The following is a 17,595-nucleotide window of genomic DNA, read 5'->3' as shown; positions in this document are numbered from 1 at the left end:
GTTAAGCAGCTCTGTAATTGATTCAGTAACTTGGTTTAGCAAAATAGAAGTATTTTAAAATTTATGTAAAGTGCACAGTTCTGAGGGTACTTTTTCCTACTAACAGCACTCTATTAAATCTAGTTTCCTTTACATTATACAAGAGGACTGAAACCCAAGAGAAGCAGTCCCTGACATTTCTCAGCTGCTGCCACTTGCTCTTATGACCTTTCTATCCCTCCTTTCTTGTTTCAGCAGAGTGTCTGGGTGGCCACAGGGTAAAGTGTATGCACATTAAAACTAGGCCAGAAATAAATAAATAGAAATAAAAATCCAGAATTGCTCTTTTCAGTTATGACTGGTACTAGCTGAAGGTTCATGGATGCTATCCTGCATACTTTACAGCTGCCTCATTATTTGTTGGGTTTTTTTATTTTCTCGTCAATGCTCTGCTAAGTCTTTACATACTAATTGAAGCAGATAAACATCTGACAAGTTATAGTTACTTGTTTGTAAAAGTTACACTATTACTATGATTAAAATTTTAATATTACTGAAAAAAACCCAAACAAAAATTAACAAGAAGGTTTCTCACACAGTTTTGATGCCTGCACAAAATGACCAGTATTTTTTTCTACGACCTAAACAGCATAAAAATTAAGGTTATTGCAAAATTACTGGTGCTCAGTACTTCAAACCTAACCAACAGTGCAAACTAACCCAACCCCCTATTCCCATTAATCAACCTTTCTTGCCTTCTGAATTAGAGAAGAATTAAAGGAGTGGACTTGAATATCAAAACCACATCAAAATATTCAACTAAATACAGAGCAGGACCTCCCTATAAATTAAAATGCAAGCTTCTGATTATTTATTTTAAAATACTAATAGTTTTCAGACATATAGGTGAAGTGATGTGAGGGCTACACAACTAGAAATCTCTGGCATATGGATGCGTGTCGCAGGGTATCTTGTCTTGAGGCCTGGTCCGGTGGGGGAAGAAAGACGCACAAGACACACAAGGATAGTGAGACGAGATGTCTGCCTGCTCAGTGCAGCAGGCAGCCTTTATTGAGTTTGCCAACTTCACACACAACACAAACATATTCCCACAACAACACCCAGGAATCCAAGCACCTGCACATTATCAAACCGTCTTAACCTTGTACTCCCTGCAACCCAAGGCCGTGTCCATGGAAACCATCTAACCAGCTCCACTGCTTCCATGGAACACGGCCTAACTTTTGCACTGCCTCAAACTTTAATTGTGGGGCTACGACTTCCCCCCACAGATGCGCATCTAAAGATCTTAAGGAAAACCTAGAAATCAGTTATCATACATGTAATAGATGTAGTGCCAATTTGGACTGATACATGTAGCAGAACACAGATGTTCTGAGTTAGTGCTGCCATGGCCCAACCTTTACTTCTTTTTATTTTTACCCCAGTCAGATTTTTTCATTTCTCTTTTTTTTTTTCTTTCCTTTTTTCCTTTCCAATCAAGGGTTATACCCAAGAATTAGAAACATGGATGGTTCTGAGGGAGGATGGTGAACTCCGCTGTCTGTGGCAACTGTGAGGATCACATGGATCTTGGCAACTAGTTCAGTATTGGGTTCTGGCACCAAACAACAGACAACTTTGAGCTCAGCAATAAGTGGGTGGCTTAGCTCTGACAGGAGAGCTGAAGGTTCTGAGGTGGGAAGAGATTTAGAGGAGATAGTTTGAAAGCGATTTACCCCCAGGAAGCTTGTCTTGATTAGAACCAGACTTTGATCAAGCCTTGGAGTGGAGGACAGGAGTGCTGGAAGGGTCTCTGACTAGAACCTGTAAAGGTGAAAAAGAGATTTTTGAGGAGGGTGGCAGGAGATTGTGAGATTTAAGTATTACTCAAGAGCTGTATAGGGGGTTTGAGCCTTTTAGAAGTGGCTGTAAACCTCAGAGAACTGCTGTCAGGGAGTGGGGGCAACTGGAGTTGACTCACCTGGACACCTTTATCCAAAACCTTGCTTGGGAAAAGGGCTGCGTGTTGTCCCCTTCCACACCCTCATTTGCTGTGAGAAATGCAGTAATTGTCACATAACAGAACCCTCACTGCTATTCCTTTAAAATTTGTTTTCTAAAGTATTTAAGCAGTGACTAGGAGGTGGATTAATTATATCACCTTAACAACTTGTCTCCAAACACATATAGACTCAGTATCACAAATCCTAAGTCTTAAAGTCATCATCCTCTTAAGTGTTAAGGGCAGGAAGTAATTGTCATAATGATTCATCAAACTCATTTAATTTTATTTCCTTAAGGGATTATTTTTAGATCCTATTGAGTTAAGTGATGAGGGATATGTGTTGCTATCACAGAAAAGTGAGATACAAACATTTGAGGCAGTTAATTAAAATCTGTGTGGTGGCCAGCACCTATGACATAGACATATTTCAAAGCAGCAGATTTTGTTGTCTTTGGTATTAGGTTTAGGGTTTATGCATGTGTGTCTGGATAGGGCAGAAAGAGGCCTTGTCAATAATAGGCTGGAGAAAGAACCATGTCTTCTGGAACCTGATTACAGCTTTTTAAGGCTGTAGTAGGCTGCAATTCCAAGAGTGACATTTTAGCCTCAGAAGCTAAATTTCACACATTCATATATACATATGTAATTACACAAACAAGAATGTCTTATCTGCTTGCTAGTGTCCTCTCACTGACTTCATTTCACTTACAGCTCAGAATTGAAATATATGGCAAGAAAAGAAGCATACTCCCATTTTTAGTGTGTTTCTATCATGCTTAGCACAAGGCTTACAGAGACGCATTTTTCTCAGATAAAGACAATGTTTGTGAATGTTTAAGGCAAACCAACTGTGTTTAATGTTACACAGGATCCAGTGTGTAGTGTATAAATATTGTCTATCCACTGGATGTGCATATCAAATGATTAAATTACCATAGAAATTGATTTTTTTTTTGCAGGAATGGAAAAATATGAATATAAGAAAGAATGAAAAAAGACATTGAAACAAAAGAAGCAAAACAAGAGAGTGGAAGAACTGATAGAAAAGATTAAGAGAATCTTAAGGTGCGAGAAACAAAACCTGCTTCCAATAAAGAAATAATGCTTTTTACTTTTGTGGGGTATTGATTATCAAACCTCATTTCCCAGAAGGAAATTATTTTGATGAACATTCTCTGTTCAGCTTATGCTGTTGCCTCTGCTTCTTAATATAAACAGAAAACAGAAAGTTGTGTTACTGACCATGAAAATATACTCTTCAAGAGATTAATCAAACTGGTAATTTCAGAAATCTAATTGCATTATTTCTCCCATCTATATTTCCAGTCTTTCCCCTGGAAACATTTGAATGATGCTCTTCTCTTGTCTACCTCTCTTTCCCCCCCGCAAAAAACCTGAAGCAATGGAAAATAGATTAAAAAATCAACTAACTCAATTTTATCACCTTCTTTCTTTCACTTAATAAACATACCTTACATATGGGCTTTTTCCTCATTAATTAATTGCCCCTAAGTTGGTTGTTTTGTTTTGTTTGCTTTTTTCACTTTCCTGTGAATAGAAAAATAAGCACACTTCTGTTACTGCAAGACACCATCACTGCTGAAGGGTTTCTGGAAGCACAAACTGCACTGAATTAAACTTGTAGGGGAATTTCATCAGAAACAGGCTGCTCTCTAGAATTAGTAGAAGCTCAGCCCCTATTCTGTGGTCTTCAACAGTCTTATTCGAAGGCAGCATGTTGAATTACTATTCACTATTTTGAAGACTGAATCTAAGTCCATCTGACTCAAAGTAAATATTTCTTTTTACTGGGGTTTAGCTCGGAAGCAAAAAGGTCCTCTTCAACACTGAATTTCAGGCTCTCTTAATACATTTTTTCTATAATAATGGCTTTTATAATTTCAAAAGAGATTCAGTAGTTTCTCCTACTAAAACTGCTCTGGCAGAATTGCCTTTGACATGTCATCTTAAAGCACATGTTGTAAATAGACGAATTGGCAAACAAAGTCACAGTACAGCTGCTTGATGGCATAAAATCTGCACTAAGCTTTACATTTTATATCAAGGAGCTTTACTATGGGAGTTGCAGCTCCTTGACTAATTCAATTTGTGAGCATAATATTGAATATTAACATGAAGCTCAAGCATTGTTCTGGTACATACTATACCTTTACAGTTCAAAAAGCTTCAAAATATTCAGGTGAAACCAAATCAAACTGTCATTGTAGAAAATATAGCTGAATAATATCCATAGTGAAATGAACTGAATTAAATAAAAAGCACCCTTATTTCTCTATTGGTAACATAGGAATTAACTCGAGGGAAGTGAGCTATACGCATTTATATGCAGCTGTAGTAGTGATTTTACTTTACATTTGCATATTAAAACCTGCATTCCAGCAAAGCAAATGACTTTGATAAATTGCCTTACGCATAATTATTGAATATTCTTATGCATCTTAAAAGAATTCAGACAACTTTTAACAGAAATATGACATTTCACACAGGGATAATTTTTATACTCTTTAATTTTTTAAAGCCTTTTTCTTTTCTCAGAGACAATTGTTAATGGATCTTGTCATACGCTTTTAAATTAAAAAGTGTATGAAATTAAAAGTTGGTTGACTTTTTTTTCAGTCTGTTGTCCTTTTTAATTTTTGACTGATACGCCTTCAAAAGTTGTTTAATTTTATACATTTTTCAAGAATGGTAATTCCTGAAAAGATCTAAAATAGCAGTATTTTACAATACTGTTATTGTGCTAATACCACAAGCTTTGCCGTACTTTTTCTTTCCTTGTACTCTGGAATGGCCAAAATGTGAAGGCATCATGTATTTATGTAGTGTTCTAATGATGTCTTAATGTCTCTTTTATTCCCTTAAATCATAGAAACTCGGCATTTACTGTGCTTTCTTGGCTTGTTCATGCACTGGCTTACTGAAGTATTATGTAAGCCACTACACAGCTTCTCCATTACCACCTTTCTTTGTCCCAGTCCCATATAGAAAGTGGGCCACAGCAGAAAAGAGAGTAGCCAGGCCTAGTAAATGAAAACTGGATTCTGTGCTGATGTTGCCATTATGGGCAGAAATTGATACCAAAATGCACAGTTCTCTGTATAAAGAACACCCTTTAAAAAACTGCCTCAGCTGTACTTAAATGAGGTTTCTCCATGAAGGTCAGCCAAAAGTCCTGGCCAGAAACCATTTGCTTTTTCATGTATCCTCTCTACATTGTGGAGATGCATGAGAGTTGAAAAATTTGGTAACAGTTGAAAATAGGACTTATTTGTATATTCTTCCCAACACAGTGACAGTGTGTCAAAGGTGAACCAATATCCCCAATCTGGCATTAATCTCTATTGTAAGAAATGAAATATTTCTTCAGTGAGGAACTTAAGTAACTGGCCTATGTCATACTTAGGGAGACTGTACATGTCTGTCATGAGGAGGAGAAAAAAAAATCAAATTTTTCTCCTTCATGATCTGGAACGGTGGTTGAGGTTTTGCACACTCTGGCATTGCTTCTGATTAAAAATCTTTAGGGTGAAGTTCCTGTTGTATATCATTGTAAATAGCTTCCTTTTTTTTTTTCTTTTTCTTTTAATCCCTTAAGTGTAGGTTTAGATTATATATTAGGAAAAAACCTTTATTGTGAGGGTGATGAGACACCGGAACAGGTTGCCCAGAGAAGCTGCTGATGCCTCATCCCTGAAAGTATTCAAGGCCAGGCTGGATGGAGCTCTGAGCAACCTGGTCTAGTGGAAGGTGTCCCAGCCCATGGCAGGGGTGTGGAAACAAGATGATTTTTATGGTCCCTTCCAACCCAAACCATTCTATGATTCTATGATCTTGTTTCCTCTACTGAACTTTCCCACACCTAGGACACATGGACATGTTCATTGGACATGGTTGTTGTCATCTGCCATCTTCATCTCAATCAAGTATAACTCCCACAAAGCAGCATTATTAAAGACCTCTCATATTATCTGTGTCACCAGAGGGAAAGGTTTACAAGAGCTCATAATTCTGTAGAAAGACTTTTCTCAAACAGAATGAAAACATATTTGGACAACACCCACAAAACAACACAGTGGTGTTGGAAGGAAGGGAGAGAGGTGATTTGGTCAGTGTTTTCACTGTTCCTTTTGGAGGGGGGCAGAGATGTCAACAAGCACTGGTGTTTCTGGGACAGGTATCAAACCCAAGCGGAGGAGAGCACAGTGCTGAAGCAGAGGGTTGGCTCCTCTCCACAGGGGAGGACATGCAACTACCTCAGAATAGGGAAGAAGAGATTAATAAGTGTATCAGCACGACTCCCAAAAAAGAGGCACATTTTTCCTAATGTGGTGACATTTCTCTCTCATCTTGAGTATCATTTCTCATGGTGACCTTCACTAGCAGCACTAATCTACAAACTCAAGTTTTTTGCAAACATTTCAACAAACTTCCCATAAAAGAGATACAATACACCTTATCTATTTATTTCTTGCTTTGAATATGTGTAATTCGTGCTTGGCTCCTTTAAGTTGACTCCTTCACAGTCAATGCTAGTTATGCAATGTACATATTTATGCAAATAAGAAGAAAGTGCTTTTGCACAGACAAAAGTAGACAATGAAATATAAATCAAACGCACAAGGATAAGGCATAGTTCAGGTCTTACTACAGAAATATTGATGGCAGAAGCACAATGATTACTGGCTTTATTGTTGTTATTTTCTCTGTGGGTAATACCTTATTGTTGTAACTCGAGTATGGGCTACAGCAGTGCAAAGAAGTCAATGTTCAGTGTTTGCATTTAGAGTGCAATATTAAAATCAGGGGGAAAAATCAAGTAGTTTAACATTAGGATGAAGATTTGAGGTGTTTTTTCAGCTCTGCTTTTGAATAAAAAGGATGGGGAGCGAGAATGAGGAGGGAGAAGCTTACATTTACAGATTATGTGCAACAACTAAATAATCACAGAATTATTTAGGTTGGAAAAGACCTTTAAGGTCATTGAGTCCAACTGCTAACCCAGCACTGCCAAGCCCACCACTAAACCATGTCCCTAAGCAGCACATCCACACGTTTTAAATGTCTCCAGGGATGGTGACTCCCCCACTTCCCTGGGCAGCCTGTTCCAATGCCTGACCATCCTTTCAGTGGAGACATTTTTCCTAATATCCAATCTAAACCTCCCATGGCATAACTTGAGGTCATGTCCTCTCGTGCTAAAGTAACTCTCTCTCTCCTTTTTTTTCTTTTTGCAGGGGACACATCCTTTAAGTGCGTTATACAGTGTGACCCATTTATGCTACAGGAATTCTCTTTACACTATAATTTATGGAATCAAGGAAAAGAACATCACAGCTTAACTACTAAAAAAGCAGAACACCACATTGGTGAGATTTTTATATTATTAACAAAATATATTACCTGCAGCAGTTAGGCCACAGCTTTGCCTTCCACAAAATTAAACATCTTATTGGAACAATTTTTCTCTACTTGTTGTTGATCAGACATTTAAATGTGCATCCTGGAGGAAACTCTGATATTTTGACTTTCTTTTAATTTTAAAATCAGTAAGAAAAAGAGAGAACTTTTTTAATGAACTCAGTGATTCCATGGTTCTGTTCTAGGCTGTAGTATGACTAAACCCCAGTTCCCAAGATCAACTGTAGAATAAATTTTTCAAGAAAATTATGATTTTCTAGAAATCACAGTTCCATTCAAAAGCCAATCTGACGAAATTAGTTTTTGATGAGCTCTAAGCACCATTTCTTTGTTCCTCCCTACTGTCTGTTCTGTGAAATCATGCCTGAAAGCTATAAGTGTAATACACTTACCAGTCATACAATTTTAAACAGAGTTGTGCTATCTAACAGCCTTGCGAGCTTGGAGAGTGTCCATGACTCCTGAGACAGGCAGTGCAAGAGACCCACTGTACCCTTCTCTTTCTATGACTGTTATTTCTTATTAAGATATATATTTGAAAATAAAAGCAATCTGATGTAATTTCTGATACCTATTTCTAATTATTTCTGATAATACTAACTTGTATACCCAATAGTAATTCACGATTGTATTCTGAGCATGTGAAAAAAAATATGCCTCTTCTTAAAAAGGATTTTTTACCCCTTTTCTGACCAAAAACTGTAAGTATAAAAACCAGTCTTGTCAATCATAACGCATTTTACTTGTCACACAGAGTGAATGTAATTGTGTTAATTAAAGCTGGAAATCAAAGACAGATCTGACCACATAAATGGAAACAACTCCATTCTTGTTAAAACTGACAAAATGTGAAGGTCATAGCGTACATATTAATGTATTCTTCCATGTGACCTTCAGTTGTAAACAAAGAATATTAAATGCTCTTATTCATCTTCTGCTAATGAACGTATATTACTCTGGAGTCTAATGAATAGATAAAACATCTCTGTTCATCAAATATTTATAAAAGTAATATTTTCTACGCTTACCAATTAAAAGGTTATTTTATTACAAATTTAGAGCATGCCAGCTTCAAAACCCTTGGGGACTAAATGCTTGAGAGTGCTAAGAAATGGAGATGGTCTTCAGCTCATTATCTTCACATGGTTATTTTCAATAAACAAATATGAAAATGTAATAATAAACATAATATTAAGCCAAGGGAATAACCAATAGGTTTCCTTATCCCTCTTTCAATCACTGGCCTTGCAATAGCTGATGATTTCAGTATTCTCTACTCTAAACATGTCTAAATAGTAACCTACATAAGTGCTCTTTGCAAAGAATTTGCCCCTGTTGTCGTCAAGTTAGAACCATCATCCAGATAAACATAATACAGTTTTTTTTAAGTGTGTAAAAAATATATATCTGTAAGTAGTATTTAATACCATAAATGCATACAATATCTACATGGTACGATTGAAAATATTCATATGCCTACATGGCTTATATAGCTCATCCCTCTTACCCCTTGTACCTGAAAAAAGCTGAATGTCTTAGGGGCACAAGGTCTCTACAGGAAGGTGCAAAACTGATGGTAGGGGCTACCTATTCATACAGGCATCTTAACACAAAATGAATGCAATGAAGAGCCTGTGTGGTTCTCAGCTTTTGTAACCATGTCACCTGCAGTTTTTTGGAGATGCCAGTAACTTATACATAGATTTCAGTAGCCAGATTTTTTCTGTTTCTGTTACTTTGTATGAAAATTACTGTGACATAAATCACAATTGACCGGTTCTTTAAAACTTTTAGATTACTAATATATAGAGCACAGAATATTTTATATGTGGAATAAATATTATTCTTGGGAGCTGTAAGGCTAAAAATTCCCAAGCAACAATCTTTTACAATTAGATTATCTTTAGTCAATACGTGAGCAAAAAATTTTGCTAAACAACAGTTCAGACATTTTTCTTGTTTCTCTCCGGCATCAGGTGGTCAAAACTGCATTTCCGTCACAAGCACATGTCTGAAACACCCAAAAGAGTCAGCCTTAAGAATGTGTTAAAATTGACATATTGCTTTGGTTTTGCTGTATTAAGCTGGTAAGAGCAAACAAGGATTTATTGTGCAATTTACATTGGGAAAAGATTAGTTTTTCCTCCAATGCGCGACACTGGTGCCCTCTGCTGTCACTGCCGAGTATCACGAGTTCACTTTGTTTCTCTCCAGTCCGGGTCAAATTGCTTTCAAACTGCGATTAAGTGTTTCACAATTAGGCCTGGAAGACACGGTGCAAATATAAAAATGAGTGGTTTCTTCTTCCTTTCAGCTTGTGCTACCTCCTCCAAGAAATAAGTGTTCCAGACAAAGAACTTCATAATTTGTCTGTGTCTGTAACTGGTTATCGAGCATTGCATTCAAATGTAGCAAATAGCTAAACACAACCTCTGGAATTTTTTTTGTACATCCTGAGGTTTTCCTGTATCCCTTACAAAGTAGTTTGGCATCCTGTGCAAAACTTTCTCAGACTGCATTCCCAATAAGTCAATGAAAGCATTTCTAACAACCTTAACAATCTTAACATACTGTGCAGCTGCCTCAGAAGCCACTGCTGTCCTGGGCTGCAAACTGTAGGATGGCTGTCTGCCTCTATATTTACCCACCTAAGATTAAAAGCCTTCAAATTCCATAGCAGCCCCGATGCTGACTAACCCCTTGGGAGAAAGACGTGGCTGGGAGTGAATGAACAGCTTCATCCAGAACTCTTTAACTCAAGAAGAAATTTAGGTAAACTACCACATGCACATCAAAATGCAGAGGTAGCTAAAGGCCACGGCTGCTACCTCCAGAACAGCTTCTCTCTGACAACAAGGTTATTTTATACATGGTGCTCAGGCATGATGATGATGAATGTGTCAAGGAGTATATATTCGGGTCCCATTATCAGTAGAGAATGGAGAGTTAAGAAATAGGGACAAAGTTTTTGCAACTGTTGTCAAAGCAGCACATCTGGTACCGTGCAGTACAGCTGCTTGTCTGTGGTACTGAGTTTCTCAAAGACCTGAAAGCACAGCTAATCCCATTCTTGAAGAAAATTATGCATGAGGGTGAGAACCAGCAGCATGATCCGAGATCTGAGTCCAGGAGGGTAGATTTAAATTCTAGTCCAGTAGGATAATGGATGGAGATTTTTTTGGAAAATGAAGGAGATAACAGAGGAGATTGCTTCACCATGAAATGCAAAACAGTATCATTCAAAGAAGAGATAGTATTATTTAACCTTCACAGGTTGGAGTTGTTCCATCCTTTGTTTGACTAGAAATAAAGACAGGTCCAGTGACTGGGAACCACGTGTCAGAGGCACTGAGGGTTTTGGCTTTCAGAATTACCAGTCTACAGATATTACTGTATTACCAGTCTGCAGGCACAAAAAGTCAAAAAGGAATAACTTCCTTGAGCCATGAATATGTGCAACTCTTTCTTGTCACACAGACAATTATTTTTTTAAGTCTCAAAGAACAGCAAACTGAATCTTTTGCATCATTAGAGATAAGGGAACGAAATAACAAATATAGAAATATTATTTATTTTTTGATTTTTTTTTTGCACAGTTTCTTTTGAAAGTATCAGTCAAATGAATTTCTGAGTTCAGATTTATTCTGAGGTGTTCGCACACAAACACTTCTTTTGGGCTAAATTCTGAGTGTCTCCATGCTATTCTATTTATATTTGAATATACTTTTGATTAAAAAAGCGTAAGTCTATCCAAGATAGAGCATTTATCTTAAACCAGAATCCTCACTTTTTCTACAGAGTGCAAACATCTTCAATATGTCTCTCCATATAAAGAGGCAAGGATCTTGAATTCAAAAATGCATGATATAATAGACAAACTAAGTAAAACCATCCTTGTGTCTCAGCAAAACTAATTTGAATTTCCTAATATAACAAAGCAGCTGTGAATCTACTGCCTGGAGATACACTGTGGCACACTTAACAAATGGCCAAACAGATGCCCCTATTTGGATCCTCAAGAGACAGGAGGTGTTGTTTTTGTGCAACACATTGCTACCTTTGGTGCCTCAGAAAATTGCTTTGGAGATCCCTCTGCATAATAACCAAAGTTGCTTCATGAGAGCTTCATAAGGGCTATGAAGTTCCAGATATTCTAGTCGGGAACACAGCTGCCTACTTTTCTTAGCATTCGCTCTTTTTGTGAGGTCTTAAGTCACCCCAGAAGTTGCTACTTACTTCAGGATTTGCCCATTCCTGGGACTTCAGTCTAATTTCCCCCCAGCATCAGAACAGGCAGCCACTTGAAATGGCTGTAACACTCACTGGGCTGGCTAAAAATATTTTCACAGGTGTGATAATTCCAGCTCTGTTTGGGTGTTTCAAATGGTGAGTTCTGGTAAGCTCCACAGCTTAAAGCATCTTTCTGATGGAGGGGTGTCGGAGGGAGTTCTCACTGGTAGCTTCCCCAGTGCTGTTTTAAGATCTCTGTGATCTCTCTTGTGAGAAAAGTTGGTTCTTACTCACAGCATGAGAGAGTGAGCACTTTTTTATTACCAGGCCAATAAGAAAGGTAAGGTCCACTACCACCTTTAGCAGAAAGGTTCAGAGGAAACATAGTTCAATACAATGGTCTTCCTCTGCAAGCTTGGTAGGAGCATTTCATGTCCTATTCAGGGAATTTATGAACAGTGTGACCAAATAAACCTGCAAGACACATTTATTACTCCCTCACTGGTGTACTGTTTCCTTTATCATATCTATCTATCATATAAAAGAATCATATATATATATATATATGCCCTATTCAGGACACAAATTCTAGAAGAAAAGTAAGAGTTTGTTCTGTTAATAAATCACTGTCCACCTTTGTATGCATTATTTTTATACCCTTTTTCACACACACACAAAAAAAAAAATCTTTCTCTTAAAGACACCTCCCACATCTGCATATGCAGTTCACTTTTTTTATCCAGAATCCAGGTTAACCATTATTGGACATGTGGATTGAAAGATTTTGCTTTTGCAGGCTAAAATGCATTACTTTCCACTATTTTGGTTCTCCAGAGCTACAGTTTTTGGACAAGGGGAGTTGCAGTTTGGGCGAATTATTGACGCCTTTATTACTGCGGCATAAAACCTGTAATTACACTTTCCTTAATGCTCTCATGACTCTCTCATTGCTTGAACAGCTAAAGTACATCAGGCAACCCATGATGACAGAAAAAGTGGTATGTGAAGGACCAGAATTAGAAATCTTACTAGGTGTCACATAGCCTAGGGACACAGCATACAGTTTATCATTTCTTTCAGAATGCAAAACTCAAGAAATAATGCTTCAGAACTTCTAAATATAAATAAAGTGTTTTATAGTTTTCAGTGGGTTTATGGCAAGGGGTGTTGTTTTTGTGGGTTTTTTTGCAAGGGGGCAGCACAAGACAATTTCAGTCGGTTGAATCTTTAATAAACAAGAGAGTCACTCAATTTTGGATCATTACAAACATAACCATTATGCGCTTTTCTTATGCAAGCCCAGATTACATTCTTGTCTCCTAGGTCATTAGAATAATGAAAAATTAATCTATCCAAGGAAAAAACCCCCAAACCCAAGTAAGAAAACAAATTAAAAAAAAAATCAAGAAAAAAGAAAAATCATAATCTTCTCCTGTACCAGTTCATATAGATATCAGATAATAACTAGAATCAGTCTAAGGTTGAGGATAAGACAAGAGGGTAAAACAGTCTCTACTACTGTCAGTAAGCAGTAAGATCAGCTTGTCTCAGCTGTGAAACCCCATCTAGAAAAAAAAAACCACAAAAGAAAAAGCCCCAACAAAACAGAAAAAAAAATATTTTGCAAAGAAGCAATGGATAAGAAAGAAACTAAATTTTAAACTTTTCATTTCAATCTACTGTGCCCAGCAGTTTCAGTTCTTCCACCTTTTAATAAAACTTCCTTTAGAGATCGAAAGTCCTTAAGTTATGTCTTGCTGTTCTCTTTAAAAAAAAAAAAAGTATGTAGGTCTGATCAGCAAGAAATCCATGTCATCCTTCAATTTATTTTGAGTTTTCTTTCAATCATGAGATTTTAACAATCATTTTGGTGCCAAGGATTTTTAGGAAATGGACACTGGAATTTTGTGGATGCTTACTCAATAAACATTGAGTAACATTTCACCTATTATTCTTCTGGCATGAGTTTAATATAAAAAGTTTATTTTTCGCAGCATTGGGAAACTAAGCAATAACTAATGATAACTGAAGTCAGCACCAAAACAAAAAGTTTACATGGTAATACAAACACTGGAGAGGAGTAAAAAGCTGTTAGGATATTCCTACAATTTACTGAATAGGCTAGGAGCAATAAAATGACAAAAATAATGATCAGAATAGCCCTGAAAATATGAATTTTGAAGTAAAAAGAACATAAAAATATGTCAGACATCAAGTTCAGAGACCTGAATTTATTTACAAAACCAGTTTTGTAAACCCAGAATGAAATCCATGGATACAAATCAGTGTGGAGGAATTTGATTTGATACCCTACAACTGGGATGATGATATAAGTGCCAAACACACACTGTATTGCATCTCAAACACAATTTGTCTTTTCTGAAGTGCACAGCCGTGCTCAAATGTAGTGAAACACACAGGGCCAGGTCTACTGAGGCTTTAAAGAGTGTGATACTTGCCATTACATTAATTTATATGAGCCTTAACCTGAACTTCAGAGGAATCTCTGCCTCAGAGGTAGCTCAGCAGACTCCATGTTTCCTTGTCAAAGGTTTTTAGTGAACAATGGTGGTTTGAAGATATCTGATTTGTGGTATGAAATGAAAAATTACCTTTCGTTCAGAAGGAGCATATAAGTAATTGTACATTGTGTGATATATCTAAGACTGTTTCTTTTAGAAGAAGTTAACTTTTCTTAATTGTTTTCAGATCTAGAGTAAGCAAAACCTCCAGCTAATTTTCCTCCTCTTCCTCAAGACTTAATTTCTTATGAAAATGAAATTATAGGTATACAACTTAGTGAGTAGAAATCTAAATATACTTTTTAGTATGCATGTTTTTAGGGTTTACCACAACTACTACTGACATTAGATGAAAGAAAATTGCCTGCATGCATCATAGCCTGCCCCAGTTCATCTCATAATCACCTTCAAGCAAGAGACTGAACATTTAATCCTAATAAACTGCTAGAGAGTGAGGAGGTAGAATATTCTGGCTTCACTGCTCACAAGTGTTCTCCTGGCAGTAAAGCAATTTCCAGCTATCCTGCTATGAAATGCACTGCTATTAAATCTTTCACTTGAAAATCAGGGAAAAAACAAAAAAGAATGGTGATTATTTTTTGTTGATATTTTTAAAAGTATAGGTTAGTTATGACTTATCACTTACTGTAGTTATAAAAATATCCATAATTTACAAAACAAATTAAAGCACTTAGTTGCTTGCTTCGCTAGTCCTTCTCAATGACCATCAACAACTCAGCCCTTGTCTTTTCTCTAGTGGTAGTGATCACACTTCTTTCTCCCACAGAGCTGTTCCTTTACATTTGAGCAGATAAAAGAGCCCCAAAACGTAAACACTTGCCTTTTCTGTTCTTTGTTTATTATCCATATCTCCTTTCTACTGAGTGAAATGCAGTTCAGATCATAGAATCACAGAATCATAGAATGGTTTGGATTGGAAGGCACCTTAAAAACCATCCAGTTCCACCCCCCTGCCATGGGCAGGGACACCTTCCACTTGACCAGGTTTCTCCCAGCTCCATCCAACCTGGTCTTGAACACTTCTAGGGATGGGTCATCCACAGCTTCTCTGGGCAACCTGTTCCAGTGCCTCACCACCCTCACAGTAAAGAATTTCTTCCTAATATCTTATCTAAACTTCCTGTCTTTCAGACTGATTCCATTCTCCCATGTCCTGTCACATGCCCCTGTAAAAAGTCCCTCTCCATCTTTCTCTTAGGCTCCCTTCAGCTACTGAAAGGCTGCAATTAGGTCACCCCTAAGCCTTCTCTTTTCTGGGTTAAAGAAGTCCAGTTCTCTCATAGAAAAGTGTTCCATCCCTCTAATCAACTTGGTGACCTCCTCTGGCCTCACTCCAAGAGGTTGATGATCAAATCTAACCAGCAATATGACCATAGGGGACACAGAAGGAGCAAAACGTCCAGGAGGTGTAAAACCCAGACCATTTAAACATCGATCACGACAGATGGGCTCCACTGAGAAATTCAGGGCCAACAGGTACTGCAGATTATGGAATGCTGATTTCAGGTGCAAGGTACACTGAGTTGGGCATCCTCTACCAATACTTCTGCATCTCAGAAACTCAGAAATCTGGCAAAGATGTTTGTTGATCCCAATGTGTTATTAATCAGGACAGCAAAAATCCAAGACACGCAAAATCCCAGGAAAAAGTTAATGTTAAACCAGCACACCTTCAGAAAGAAAAGCTTTGAGGTATATTTTGATATTCCAGATAAAGAGTTGTAAGTGGTCCACTTTTATCCAAATCACTCCAAATATCACTGAGAAAAGCTGCGGGGACTTAAGTGTTTTATGATAGGTCTACTTAAACCTAGGAAATAAAAAGCCATTGATATTTATCACTCTATTCAAGCCTTTAGTTTTAGTTACTTTATGTCCTAGGATTCAAGTGTTCTGAAGTCTGCATCAGTTTAATCACGTGTCAAAACTTTACCTGAAAGTTTTAAAAAAGGGCAAGATACTGTAGAGTTTGGCACTTCAGAAACTATACAACTGTCTTAGACAATTAAACAATTTTCTAGCTCAAGTTTTCTGTTGAAGACACGGATATAACAGACACTTCAGAAGAAGATCTCTTACTAAAAAAGACTGATTTTGCCACAAATAGTAAATTTTGCTGAACTATTTCACTTTGATTCTCTTCCTAGCTGCCCCTCCGTAAGTCAAAAGCAACCCTCCTTAAATTCTTGTGTTTCAACAGAGAGAGGAGAATCAGGTCCAAACAGTAACTGGAGATGTTGAAAACACAGAGTTGATCGCTGAAGTTCAAAAAATCACACTTTCTGCAGACAATTAGAGTTTTGCCAAAGTAACGTTTGGACTTAGTAAAATTTGAGCAGAATCTTATAAAGAGTAACAATGATGTTTTCTTACTTTTCACATAATTGTTGAATAAATTTTTATCGTTCTTTTGTAAGAATGTTTGCAGAACAAAGTAACTACAGATATTAGGGAAAAAAAAAAAGCATCTTCTCACACAGATTTTCCATCCAGAAATGTCCCTGTGTGTAGTTAGAAAGTGAAATGTGGGAAGATGGGTCTACAGTAGAAAGGGGCACAGTGAAGGAACTGAAGTGGCATCAGCCCTACAACAGAGGACATGAACATTTGGAAAAGGTTCATCATCCCTACCATCAGAGTTGTTCAGGAGATCCTAAAATCTAGAGGCTTTCACTAAAATAAAGCAGTGTCCACTTGCCAGGGCGAAGCAGAACCAGACCTACAGAGCCACTACTCAAAACAGCAGTACATTATTTTCAGAGACTAAGGACTGGAAAAGTACTGTCAAATTAACTTTAACAATACGAATACTGTGATGGGTTAATTATTCAAATTGTGATTTCTTTTTGGAGGATCCTTTACTAAGAAAAGAACCCAATCTTAATAGCATGTGATGTAAAACCAGTGAGTGTGTTTTACAGGTGTACAAACATTGACTTGATCTATTTGAGACTGCAAACAAAGCAGATGGGGAGGAAAAGTTAGTCTAATTCACAGTACCTCTGCCTTATAAGACATAATGCTGTTGTTTCAGTATTATGTCAGCTTCATGTATTTCCTTCACTGCAGTTACACCAGCAGTGACCTGGAGCAGGAGGACACAGAGCCACTCTCTCAGGGTGTAGTCATGCACTACAGCAGAGCTGATGTAGTGTCTTCTCACAACCAGAACAGCAGGGCCCACTTCAACCGGTTCATCTGTTCTATCCTCTCTTTTCCCATCCCTCACAAATGTTCTCACCGCTTTCTTTGCAACAACATGGTTGTGGTGTATGTCCAACACTGCAACAAAGCGGCTAAGCTGCAAGAAAAAGAGCTAATAATTTACTTTCTGGCAATCAAATCAGCTCTTGATGGAAAGGAGATGCATGCCAGAGCAGGCACAAGGGTGACTCA

Source organism: Neopelma chrysocephalum, unplaced genomic scaffold (assembly GCF_003984885.1).
Source record: "Neopelma chrysocephalum unplaced genomic scaffold, ASM398488v2 Primary Assembly neopelma1_87, whole genome shotgun sequence".
NCBI lineage: Eukaryota > Metazoa > Chordata > Aves > Passeriformes > Pipridae > Neopelma > Neopelma chrysocephalum.
The sequence above is the reverse complement of the archived record's forward strand: the minus strand, read 5'-3'. Positions refer to the sequence as shown.